At 45.6% G+C, this 13,834-nt stretch overlaps 1 long non-coding RNA gene across 1 annotated transcript; it reads right to left on the reverse strand.

The window, feature by feature from the left end:
• Window positions 1–308: 308 nt before the first annotated feature.
• LOC146053833 (uncharacterized) lies at window positions 309–12,375 on the reverse strand. The gene is made up of 3 exons (XR_014467838.1): window positions 12,244–12,375; window positions 3,260–3,467; window positions 309–1,093 (listed from the first exon to the last, which is right to left on the reverse strand). It is a non-coding gene; the product is annotated as an uncharacterized LOC146053833 (long non-coding RNA).
• Window positions 12,376–13,834: the final 1,459 nt, after the last annotated feature.

Genomic DNA, 13,834 nt, shown 5'->3' on the forward strand with positions numbered 1-13,834 from the left:
AGATCGCATAGTGAAAATCTCATATCACATCTCATAGCACATCTCAAGCACAAAAGTGAAAATCTCAAGCTGATCTCAAATGAGTAGAGAAAGCAAAAATCAGATGAAACATCGAATCTAACATCAAATCGCAAGGCACATCTCACCTTGTGTACACACTATTAATAAATAATAAATTAATAATACACAATTAAATCATTGCAATCAAGCATTTTATTTTTTACGATTTTGGATTATATTTCAACAAATATAAGAAAAACATAATCAATATTTACCGAAAAGTACTTTCATTGATATTAGTTTGAGCTCTTTTGCACCATAATGCTGCCCATACACGCTGCTATGTGTGCTTTCACGGTGTGTGCTTTGAGGTGCGCGCTCCCGCGCACCTCATCGCACAGTACAAATAGTATGTGCTTGCACATACTTTTTGTACTTAGTTCTCATCACATCGCATTGCATGCACAACGCATGCACAGGCAATGCGATGCGATACCCGCTATTTAAGCCCACAACGCCCGCTCGCATCGGGGCGTGTATGGGCAGCTTAAGAGCTGGTATTAAGATTTAGTAAATATCTGATGGTCAAAGAAGATAAATACCTAGATTAGATTGGTGGTTATTCAGAATCCTATGAAGGAATAATCCAGCCAATGGCCACTACTACTAAATATTCCCTTTGGCAGCAGTAAGGACTAATACATGCTTATAATCTATGAGATCACTCTCTACTTTTCGATCAAGAACCTCACAAGAAATTATTCCAAATCCTTCATCGGTGAGGTTCTGTTTTATAAAACTTTCATCACAATGAAATGCATGTATCATTTCATTACCAGCTGTGATATATGTTGTATTTAAGCATCCAATTAAAATAAAGTATCCCCCAGGTTTAAGCAGTTTCAACATCTTCCTCAGGTTGCTTCTGTACCCCTGTTGGTCCTGACTGACTAGGCCCAGCAACCATGCTGTGAGTACACAGTCAGCTTTTGGTAACACTTCCGGATCCGTGAGATTTTCTTTGCTGAAGTCGATTTTCACAATGCGTTTGATTGAATCTTTTAACTTTTCTTCCTTTTCCTGTTCTTTAACACTAAGAACAAAATACAGTAAACCTTTATATTATACTGTATAATAAAGGGGGCTTAAGTTGCAGAATTGTATTTTTCACTTCAATTTGTTTTTAAAAGCTCATCCACAAAAAAAGGCAAATCATCGCAAAAGCACACAAACACTTTAATTGTATAATTAATTCTTTCAAGCAGTTAAATGTTCCCCGGACTCTTAAGTGTTCTTTATGTGTATGGTATGTTAACCCTTTGAGTGCCAACGTTGCTGTGATCGATCCTCAAAATATCCGCTAAAAATGCCAGAGTCGCTTAAATAAATATAAATACAGCCAAGTCAATTAACTGAAGCTTAGTAAAATATTGCACCCAAAAAAAAAGAGCAGATATTTTGAGGATCTCTCACAGCAATTAGGCATTAGGGATGCCAATCCTGGGGAATTTTTTCAATCCCGGGTTTCCGGATCGAAAAATGCTCAATCCTGGGATTCCCGGGATCGGCATCCCTAAAAGAAAACTGCCCCCTGTCTCCCACATTTACTTACTTGGAGGAGCAGTGGAGCTGGGCATGCGGCAGCAGAGTGGATGCAGGCGGCGGGTGTGATGCCGGAAATGCTTGTGTGTGGCCGGGATAGGTTGTACGGTGGAGAGTTCCAGCAGCGGAAGCGCAGTGCAGCATGATGTGTCATAGGCCACTCTGTGTATGCCGAATGCCGGGTCCGGAATAACCGGGCATTAGACTGCGCATGCGCAGCATTAGACTGCGCATGCGCAGCATTAGACTGCACATGCACAGTGTCCAATACCGGGATTTAAATCCCAGACATTTTGAGGCCAAATCCCGGGATCCCGCTGATCCCAGGATTGGCCACCCTAGTTTGCATTCATAGGGTCAATTCCTATTTTCAACCCTGGATTGCTACAGGCACAATTGGAGCTATTGAATCTTGAGAAATGCTGGCCATTAACTAGAAATCAGTGGCGTAACTACTGTAAGGCAGCCCCAGCAGCCGCTTGGGGGAGCAAGCAGCAGCAGGGTCTGTGTGGGCGCCGGCACCCACTCGACGCACTGACATGCTGCTGCCTGCCGCTGCCCACTGACTGAGCACTGGAGGCGAATCAGCGGCAGCGCGGGTGCGGCCATGGCAGAGATGTCAAATTCCCCCACTGATTCAATTGACTTTACACAGAGCTGGCTATTGGCTACTGTGTACAGGATGGGTGGGCGGATGGGCGTGCTAGGGCGGCTTGGTATATATCGGAGCCAAGGGAAGCAGCAGTGTCTGCTGGTCTCTCTTACTCTATCCTGCTTCAGCTTCTCCGTTATGAGTGTGACACACTGGGGAAACATGCCGGAGAGGAGCCTGGAGGGGGGCACAAACTTTTTGGCAGGGGGGAGCAAAATTTATAGTTACGCCACTGCTAGAAATTATTCACTTTTAAGTTATAATCTACCCCCCTGCTCTACATCCAAAACTAAAACAGTTACCTGACGAAATGTAAGAGAAGTATTTTTTGTGTAGTATCGCACTGGAAAAATACCCTAATAGTACTGATTATGTATAAGAATAATTACTACTGGGTAAATGATTCTCCAATACCTATTTGTTTTTGCTGTAGTACTGTATGTCAGCTTTTAATTAGGTTGGAGGTGCTCCCCTAAGTCAGAAACATAGTTCAAATATAGACAAAGAAAAGAAGACTTGTGTTGGGGGCACTGAGAATTAATCGATCAGAATATGAAGGTATTAAAAATGAACCTTTATTTCAATTAAACTTAATATAAAGTCCCTTAGAATGGACCTATGGTTTGTTTAGGCCCAGGACAAATTACATTTATGGCAAACAAACAAACACACATAAATATATTGAAATAAAGGTTCATTTTTAATACCTTCATATTCTGATCGATTAATTCTCAGTGCCCCCAACACAAGTCTTCTTTTCTTTGTCTATATCTGACGAAATGTAACACAGTCTGAGTTTGTCGGAGGTGCGATTGGCAGCTTAAATAGATATTTTTAAAGTGATTGCCACTTTTAAAAAATGTCGGAGGCCGGCTGCCAAAGCACCTCCAGCAAACATGTACTTTGTTATACCCCTTCCACTGTATCTTTTAATATAGTTATTATTTTTTTTAACTTGACTCATATTTTATATACATATTGAGTATGTTTAGAATAATACTTTACCTGATCCCTTGCAGCTCGGTAACAATCTTAGATGCATGAGTCCAATCAAATGCCCCAGTGCGGGTGTTCACCCATTTGTTGAGTTCCATAATACACGGCTCTTGTAATTTTAGTATTGTGATCTCTTTGAAAAATTCACGGACAACAAAAAGTTGATGAACGATGGATCCGACACTGATGTCAATCAAAGTATCTCCTTTAATACAACCTGCATGGAAAGAAGAAACGCAGCATTCTATAGAGTTACAGGGAGTTAACAGCAAAGAAAGATAATGTTTGTCCTAACATTGATCACATACTGAAACAGATTTCATAATGTACAATATGGTTCATGGCATAATACTGGGTGCCTTCATCTACATACAGTAATAAATGTCCGGCACTCTGAGAGTTAATACATTGCTATAAGCAGCGGCAACAAAGTAATGGACACATGGTGCGCAGTATACATCCCCCTGTATAAAAAATGGGGTGAACGTAGAAATGGCTGACACCACAGCATCTACAGACCGCCATCAATTAGATAAATAGAAGATTCTCAAATGTCTTTCAAAGGCAAATGTGGATAAATAGTACCTTGTACAAAAAGATACAGAAGATACTGTAAGTATATATGTGTATATATATATATATATATATATGAGAGAGATCAATTTACCAGTATAGAGGAGGGGTCTGCCGTAATGCGGGCCCCCCCTCCGCTGCCATCCACGTCCAGCTGTGCTCCCCGGCTCCTCCCATCCACCGCCGTGCTCCCCGGCCACGCGCGCTCCCGAGTTCCCTGCACAGGCCAGCGCATGCGCAGTAACTTCATACATACGCTGGCCCAAGCCTCCATGGTCTGGTTTTGCAGCAGCCCCCGGAGGCTTGATCGGGTTCCGGAGCATGCGCAGTATGGTCCGCGGTACTGCGCATGCGCAGAACCTGTTTTGGGGGCTGCTGCGCATTTGCGCAGATAGAGGCATCCCGGAGGGAGGGAACACCTCCCAATGGGATGCCTTGAGTGACTGGCAGGTCGGACTTCCAATAGGAAGACACTGCCAGTCACAGTGAAGCCAGAGGAGTCTCACAGTCATCTGGCTTCACTTTAGGCAGAGACAGTGGTGGATTTTACATGGGGAGGCTGCAGCCCTGCAGCCCATAGGCAAAAACCGCCACTGATATAGATATCTATATAGATATATATACGCTTCCCGAGTCACTCGTGTCCTGTATACGTACAATTATGCCATTTTTCCTGCTCAAGCATACACTGCTCAGTGCTGAGCTGGGGAGAGAGGCAGCAGCAGCCTGTCCTCTCTCTCCCTGCAGTGGTGTGCAATCACAGGGGTGTTGCCATGCCCCTTCTCAGTGGCCACACCCCCTTCATTTTACTAGGGCCAGACAAACCTGTTGGCTTCCCTTGGCATCTGGTTTCTCTCTCTGAGCTGGAAAGGTCTCACCTACTCCCATTACGCACAGCTATGTTACCCAGAATAACCATATCTAAAGCATACAGTTTATCAAAACACACCTGTTACTAATGCATTGTGCAGCTTCTCCATAATAAAAACCACAGATTAATCTTTAAACCCACTATCTGTATGAAAATAATTATTAAGGAAATCCCTGGAATCCATCCTGTGCAGATGATGATGCTTCATCTTGGGTCCGGCCTCCATTCTCTTGTCTCCTGTATCACAGGAGGTGATGAGTCTCTGATCTGTACCTGTAGCCTTATTGTAATTTCTCTGACTTTCTCTTTATATGCATCAGTAATCTTGATCCGCCGTAGTCCAGGACTTCTTCCAGGTTCTTCAAGCTGCCGGCGACTCCGGCAGCTTCCTGCAGCGGACTGAGAGGCGCAGAGATGTTACATCTTCCGCACCGCTCATCAGAATGATTCTATTGGCTGATCAGAAGCGCCACTGAGCAGCCAATAGAATCATTCTGATGAGAGGCACGGAAGATGAAACATCTCTGCGCCTCTCAGTCCGCTGCGGGGAGCTGCCGGCAGCTTGAAGAACCTGGAAGAAGTCCTGGACTACGGCGGATCAAGACTGAAGAACTTCCATGGAGGACCTGGGTGAGTAGGATTTCCTTCCACAGGTCCACCATGGATTTCTTCAGACCGGGCACCGACCCCGGAGCCAGGGACCCACCGACGGGATCAAGATAGCTGTCAGTATGTGTGTTATGTATGTATTAAAGTTTTATTTTTCTGGTGTGTCAGTGTGTGTTTATTTAACTATTTTTTAAAATGTGGAACTACAAGACCCAGCGGGCCTTTTAATGCCCCGCAGGCTGGGACTTGTGGTTCTCCAAGTCCCAGCTTGCAGCGTAGGTTTGCTGGGACTCATAGTTCCACAGTTAAAAACAATAGTTTACTCTATTTTTTTACACACAATCAGCTCGATTCCCACCGCCCAGGGGCATCGAGGACAGCACCAGGCTTCAGCCTGGTCAGGGGAGTCCTGGAGGGGGGGGGGCTTTATTGGGGGGGTCCCCACTCCCCCAGGGCCCCTGGCCAGGCTGACCGGTCAGAGGGCTGAATGCTTTGGCTGGGGGGGCTTGTATAAAAAGTCTCCCCCCAGGTGTGGCATTACCCTGCTGGCTGGTTGAGCCTGGGGCTGGTTCTTAAAATACGGGGGACCACTAGTCATTTTATTTTGGGAACCAGCCCCGGACCTGGGGCTGGTTGTTAAAAATCAGGGAAATTTAATTTTCTTTTTTTTTTTTTACACCTTGCAGCCTGCACAAATCTGACTGATCCGTGCAGACTGCCTACACTAATTCGTATTAGAAGCCGTATATACGGCCGCTAATACGAATTTATATGCCATCGGAGGGTTACAAAGCAGTCGTATTTGACTGGTTTGTAAATCCCCCTCCGGAACACGACAAAGCATACGAGGTATGCTGTCGTATTAATTTGTGTAACGATCAGATCAGGTGATCGATCAAATTAACGTATGCCTCCTGTTATGATTATCTGTTCAATCAATGTATGTCTGGTATGTTTGGTAAAATCATGCCGCCTGTGATTATTATGTGGGAGATCAGAACATGTCATGTATTATGTGTGTGGACTATTGGTGACCCAGGGAGTGTAGCCATCTGTGGACTCCTCTGGAGTTAGGATGTAAGATAAGATCTGAGACCCCTCATAAACCAGATTGGGGGGGAGAGCAATAGTGTCCAGCCAACAGGCCAAAGGTGCTCTGGCCCTCCACTAAATTACCTCTTATCACTTGATGAATGTATAAAATCTACTTCAAAGCAGGGACAAATTCTTTATGGGAAAGATCCTATATCTAGGGACCTTCACTAGGCTCAGCAAGGGAATGGTTAAAAATCCCAAGGGTGGGAGGGATGAGGGAGTCTTCAAGGTATAACTAAGACCCTTCTCCCTATAGTCAGTGTCACTACCTGGGGGTCTAGCAAACAGGCTGTAAGCGACCAGAGATTTCTTGTGGAGAACCTCCCCACGTCAGGATCTGTATTTAAGTGTAAGATAGGTTCTGTCATTTTTCCCTTTTTATTTTATTTCTGAAATTGCATTTAAAACTTGTGTGTACTTTTAAAATCACTGTAAAATCTTGTAACTATTTTCTAAAGCTCTGTAGTATTTCTAGGAATAAATAATACATATTCTCAGTCCTGGTTCTGTGTTCTTAAGACTCATTAGCCTCAGAAGAGAACGCTCCAGAGTGTAACCATTTGTATATTGTATTGTGCGGTCAGGTGCGAGCCAAGCCGCCCCTTGCGCAGTTTCAAGCGCTAAAATCAGGTTTTGGCTGGTGGCAGTGTACCTCAAGGAAAGGACCCGAGCGTCCTAAGTGAACCCCAGTCACGGCCGGAGTTGCTCAGATTGACGTATCGGAGCAGGCGACCGGTGGGTCCGTGACATTTGGCGGCAAGCGGTGGGGTGGAGAATTCATTTTTCTCTTTAAGAACTTAAGTGAGTGTGGGTTAAATTTTGTGAGAAATACCCACATCACCAGAATCAGAACTCAGAGCTTTACTATAGTTTTAAAAGTCACACAGTGGATGCAATTTCTGTTCCCTCCCTTCTCTTGTTTTTCTTTCCTATCATTTTATTTGACAAGTGTGAGACTCAGAATGGATGATTACCAGCAGATGAGGAGAGATGACCTGGCGGTCGTGTGTGTTCAGAGGAATATCCCTTGGTCTGGCCAGAGTAGAAAACGTTTGATTCAGGCACTAGTGGATGCCGATCGGACTCTAGCTGCTGGAGGAAACCAGTCCATGGACAATCCTACCCCAGGGGCTCAGTCAGTACTGGACCTTACAAACGATTCCGCGCCAGGGTCAAACACTTCTGCTGGACCTAGCAAGTCTACACTGCCGAGCGACCTTCTAGCTGCTATCAGGCAAATGAAGAATGTGAACCCCATATTCACTTTGCAGCTGGTGCAGCACTGCCAAGCCATTGTCGACAGAGAGGCTGCGGAGCGCAAAGCCGTACGAGAGGCTGAGGAGCGCAAAGCCATACGAGAGGCTGAGGCTGCAGAGCGTCAGGCCGAGCGTGAGTACCAGTTGGAACTGGTGAGGTTTGGAGGGCTGATCGCTGTTGGTGAACCAGTGGAGGATGATACAGGGCATCATGATGGCGAACCTTTACGTGAGACTTTATCTGCCGTGGCTACTGAGTTAGCAGGAGATGGGCTTCGTACTGAACTTTTACTGTCTGCGGAAGTAAATAATGTGTTGGATCATGATGTGGACAGAGGTCCCAAATCACCGCTGACGCGAATTTCACCGGACCGCGTCATGCACAGTTCCCTGTGGAAGCCAAGTGAGTGTCAGCTTGGTTGTGAATAATGAGCTGGCCCTGGACACTACAGCCGGTGCTCAGAGAGGTGACATCTCTGCTAGCACCAGGGAGACTGTAGAATGTGTGGCAGTCAGGGAGACTGCGGAGTACCAATCCCCTACAGCACCAGAAGAGCCCAGTGAGTATTCTGACCCATATGGTGATGATTATCCGTTTAGGCTTATGAGCCCAGAAGAACTCACTACAGAATGTCAGCTGCAAGGTATCTCCTGCCCCAACAATTCCCGCTGGGAGATGATCAAGCGGCTCACCCATGCACGAAATGAAGAGCGCAATGTTTTCGGCATGTATCGCGGTGAGTTTCTAACCTGGGGTCCCGATGCGACTCCTTGGTTGCTGCTGAGAGACCTGACGGACTGTTTTGAAATAGCGCAGCAATATGCGTATGATTGTAAAAAGCTTGATACTCCATGGTGGAAAGAGCAGTGCCGCTGGGCAGATGCTGAAAGGAATCGCCTGGAACAGCTTCTATCACCAGCTATGGAACCAACGACACAGCCTACCGGGGTTTCCCTCATGGACATGGTACCCCGGCCTGCTACAATCGGTGTGGAACCTGTTCCAGAGACCTCACATCACAAGGCCCAGTTTAAACTGCTGGAAGATGTGAGCAGCATGTTCCCACCCGTTGCTCCAGATTTGTTGCCGGAAGAGGGTGACTGCATAGTGAAAGTATGCAGGGAAGAGACTATGTTGGAAATAGGAATGGGACTTTCTGACTGTATGCACACAAGTATGTGTGGGACTACTGATGTGGGACTTATATTAACTCCACACATATCTGTCAATGTTGTTCCCCCTGTCGCTAACCCTTCTGAACCATATGATGCATCTCAGGTAGTATGTAACCATGCTGAACATTGCAATGTTGTTATTTTGTGTGAAGCCCCTGGGATGATCTGTGATAGTGCCGTACCTTCGGTGGAGGGTGAGTTAGAGACAGGTATAGTGGGTAATCCTTGCCAGTTTGTGGGGTTAAATGAATGCCCTAATCTAGTTGGGAATGAGACACCCTCACTCACCAGTGGTAGGAGTGCTGCTGGTGATGTCATTAAGGTTGCTGTGCTAGACATTAACCCTGTTCCTCCAGTGATGTCTGGTTGTGACATGGGGCCAGGGGATGCTAACTGCACAAATGGGACAGATCTGAGTTGGTTGCAGGCAGCGCATGTACCTGCCAATAAGTTACTGGTGACAACATGCTCAGATAACCCCATTCCTGCTCAGAGACAATGGGATCCAGATATAGCGTTTTTGCCACGGTGCAATTGTAAGCCAGCAGGATGGGCCCCATGTGTTGTGGAAGATGCACAGGCTAATTTGCAGGCATTGCAGGATGTCTCCCCAGGTTATGATATTGATGTTACTGTTGATAATGTGATGTCTTGCGCTACTGTGGGAAATGTGGTACCAGGTATAATAAGTGACCCGGTGGGTCATGTGTGCACTGTAGACCTGTCAGATAGGGAGAGAGTGTCCCTTACTGCAGCTTTCCCCCCAAACCCCCCTCCTTACGGTAGCCACACAAACACAGATACAGGAACACAGCATGGGCTCCCTCCAGACACTGAGAACCTCAGTGGCACCACCCCAGCCACAGAACCTGCGGGTCTGGGAGGGAAGGTCATGCTCAGGAAGGTGTCCTGGACTGCCATGGAAAGCTTGGATTTCCACGCAGAACTGAGACTCAACCCTGCACAGGCTGCTCTGAACGTACCAGGTGAGCCGATGCCCACTGCGGCTGCCCCATACCTGGGAAGTGGGGAAGATACCCCTGGGTACAGTGAGAGGGTTGTTTTAGGAATAGAGCCAGTGGCTAGTAGGGAAGCTGCTGTGTGTAAGCAGAAGGGTGGGAGGGCCCGCGAAGCACAGGTAAACTCAGCTCCATTAACCTCGGAAAGGCTGAGCTGGGATATTCCCAAGACAGGGGACAATGACCTGCTGGTATTCCCCCTTGCAGAAACGTGCCCCCCTTCACAATTCACACACACAGACACACAGAGCGAATCTCCTCACAAAAGGATGAGGTGTGAGGTGTTGAGTGAGTGGACCTTCCCCCCAGTGAAGGGGAGGGGGGGTCAGTCAGCTCAGGAGAGGTGCTGGGAAGACATTTTTAAGTCTGTATATAGTGCTGGGAGAAGGCCCCACACCTGTGGTATAGTTAAACGTGCCGAGTTACGAGTCCCAGGGGGATGGCCGTTTGGGGTGTGGCGGAATGGTCTGGTACTGATCTCAGTGAGTAAGGCCAAACTGCCAGCTGCAGGGGAGAATCCGTGTCCAGGAGTCCGACGCACAGCTGTGGTGGGCTGTGTCATTGCCAGCCGGGATGGACACAGCTCCCACTATATCAGTGTGCTTACAGACTATGGGTTCGAGGACACCTGTGTGCTTTTAGTTTGCCATCTCCTGCGAGAGGGACAGGGACTATGCCCATTGCCCACCCTAGCCACGGCTATGGCGTCAGGTGGTGCCATGACAGAGGCCAAGTATAGGGAAGTGTTAGTACAAATTCAGCAGACTCAGTGGCAGTCTGTTTCAGCACAGAGACCACTGCTACCCGTCCAGGTGATGTAGTTAATAGCGCACTGATGAGACGGTGACGTGGGTCACCGCCTCTGTGCGCCATTTTAAAAGGGGGAGGTGTAACGATCAGATCAGGTGATCGATCAAATTAACGTATGCCTCCTGTTATGATTATCTGTTCAATCAATGTATGTTTGGTAAAATCATGCCGCCTGTGATTATTATGTGGGAGATCAGAACATGTCATGTATTATGTGTGTGGACTATTGGTGACCCAGGGAGTGTAGCCATCTGTGGACTCCTCTGGAGTTAGGATGTAAGATAAGATCTGAGACCCCTCATAAACCAGATTGGGGGGGAGAGCAATAGTGTCCAGCCAACAGGCCAAAGGTGCTCTGGCCCTCCACTAAATTACCTCTTATCACTTGATGAATGTATAAAATCTACTTCAAAGCAGGGACAAATTCTTTATGGGAAAGATCCTATATCTAGGGACCTTCACTAGGCTCAGCAAGGGAATGGTTAAAAATCCCAAGGGTGGGAGGGATGAGGGAGTCTTCAAGGTATAACTAAGACCCTTCTCCCTATAGTCAGTGTCACTACCTGGGGGTCTAGCAAACAGGCTGTAAGCGACCAGAGATTTCTTGTGGAGAACCCCCCCACGTCAGGATCTGTATTTAAGTGTAAGATAGGTTCTGTCATTTTTTCCTTTTTATTTTATTTCTGAAATTGCATTTAAAACTCGTGTGTACTTTTAAAATCACTGTAAAATCTTGTAACTATTTTCTAAAGCTCTGTAGTATTTCTAGGAATAAATAATACATATTCTCAGTCCTGGTTCTGTGTTCTTAAGACTCATTAGCCTCAGAAGAGAGCGCTCCAGCGTGTTACCATTTGTATATTGTATTCTGCGGTCAGGTGCGAGCCAAGCCGCCCCTTGCGCAGTTTCAAGCGCTAAAATCAGGTTTTGGCTGGTGGCAGTGTACCTCAAGGAAAGGACCCGAGCGTCCTAAGTGAACCCCAGTCACGGCCGGAGTTGCTCAGATTGACGTATCGGAGCAGGCGACCGGTGGGTCTGTGACAATTCGTATTAAGAATACGAATGCAACTTTTTGCATTCGTATTCTTAGTAAATTTCCCCCTATATATTTAACATACTGTATTCATATGATATTTTTATCACTATACAATGTGACATGTCTGTCTTGTCTGTTACAAGACGATTGCGGCGAGTCTGTGTAACCACGCATCAGCAGTCCTATGCCTACATGTGTTCAGCTTCAGCTGCAGGGCAATTAGGAGTTTGTCTCTGTGTGGGGGGGATTCAGTCCAGATCGGAGCCGTTGGTAGCAGTAAGGACTGTTAATTGCTTATAATCTGTAAGATCACTCTCTATTTTTCTATCAGGAAACTCTCAAGAAGGAAAGATCTCACCTGCTCCCATTACGCACAGTAGAGGAATGCTATAGCTATACCTGTGCAATAAAAGGTCACATATTAATTTGCTGTTACCCAGAATAACCATATCTGAGGATACAATGTATCCTAAATACACACCTGTTACTAATGCATTGTGCAGCTTTTCCATAATAAAAACCACAGATTCATCTTTAAACCCACTCACTGTGTGAAAATAATTATTCAGGAAATCCCTGGAATCCATCCCGTGCAGATGATAATGTTTCATCTTGGGTCCGGCCTCCATTCTCTTGTCTTCTGTATCACAGGAGGGGATGAGTCTCTGATCTGTACCTGTAGCCTTATAGTAATATATCTGGCTGTTCTCTATATACACAGCAGAAATCGTTAGTTATTTACTGTGATTGGAATGTTCTCACACACAGCTGACATTAAAGTGCTGAAAAAGTATTTATTGTGATTAAATATTTAATACAATCAGGTGATATTGATATCCCTCTGCAATGTGATGTACTGTCTGTTCCAAGCCGCTAGCGCAGGTCTACCTACTTAGAGTCTCCTCTCCAGGACAAGGTGCAATTTTTTGGTAAAAAATGGCCAAAATCACACCATTTTCTGAAAATCGCACATGTAGTATTGTGCGATTTGCGGTAACATTATTAGGCTTTGCTATGACCAAAAAATAGCACTTCAAGAATCGCATCCAGATGTTTTCTCATTGAAAACATAAAAATTGCAAATGCAATAGGGTACAATTTTTTAAACCGCACCCTAAACTTTACCAAAAATCTGAAAAAAATTAACCTGCTTCTGGCAGGCTAGACTGATAAAATCAGTGAGATCTGAGCATGGTTCTGTCAGAAATAAGTATATAAAGTGAAAATGAAAAAATAATGATGTGGGGTCCCCGCTGAGCATAACCAGTTTACCAGGGTCCCCCCCCCTGTTAAAGAAACCATCATTGGGCTCTTGGACTGGTCCAGGTTCCAAACATAAGGGGGTTCCAGCACTGGGCTCCAACAGCCAGCAGGGTGATATCACAGCCTGGGTAGACTATTCATATAGGCTCCAATGGCCAAAACATCACAGTTTACCTCCAAATTTTGGAGAGATTTGTGCAAGTGTATGACATTTTCACCCAGAGTTTCTCTACAATAAACAGAACAACAAACAAACTGAAAGCGTAAACCAGGATCTAGGCAAATTTACCCAAATGTATTTATCTGCTCTCCAAGACAGTGTGGTCTCTTTGTTACTGTGTACAACCATAATAACCATGTTCATAAAAGCCTGAGGACTTTCTCCTCTTTTTTGTCCAGAATTGTGTTGCATCCTATTCTACATGGACTGCCTTCTTCCCAGTCAGTACCATTACCAGCAGTCCATGACACTCTGAAACACTTTACTAATATCTGGAGTGAGGTGAAAATAAATTTAAGTAAAGCATCTGCTCCACGCAGAAGAGAAACCAATTGATTGGGTCTGGCTATAAACTAGACATCTTTGGCTGAAAGTAGCCAATATGAAGCTAGCTCCCAAGTTCAGTAAGGCAATTTCACAGCTGGGGAGACATATATACTTATTCACAGAGCACTATTACATGCCGAGCCATGATTGGCCAATGGGTATATGATTGTCATAATTGGACAGATGTCACATGTTCAGGACATGCACCTTTTTAACCCCTAGGATACCTACATGATCTGGAGAGAAACAATCTACACTGGATTAGGTGAGTATGCTGATTTCTTTAGAGGTACCATATAGCTTTCTACTGGATAAGAGGATCAAAGGGC

This window comes from Crinia signifera, unplaced genomic scaffold (assembly GCF_055691185.1).
Source record: "Crinia signifera unplaced genomic scaffold, ASM5569118v1 HAP2_SCAFFOLD_217, whole genome shotgun sequence".
Classification (NCBI taxonomy): Eukaryota; Metazoa; Chordata; class Amphibia; order Anura; family Myobatrachidae; genus Crinia; species Crinia signifera.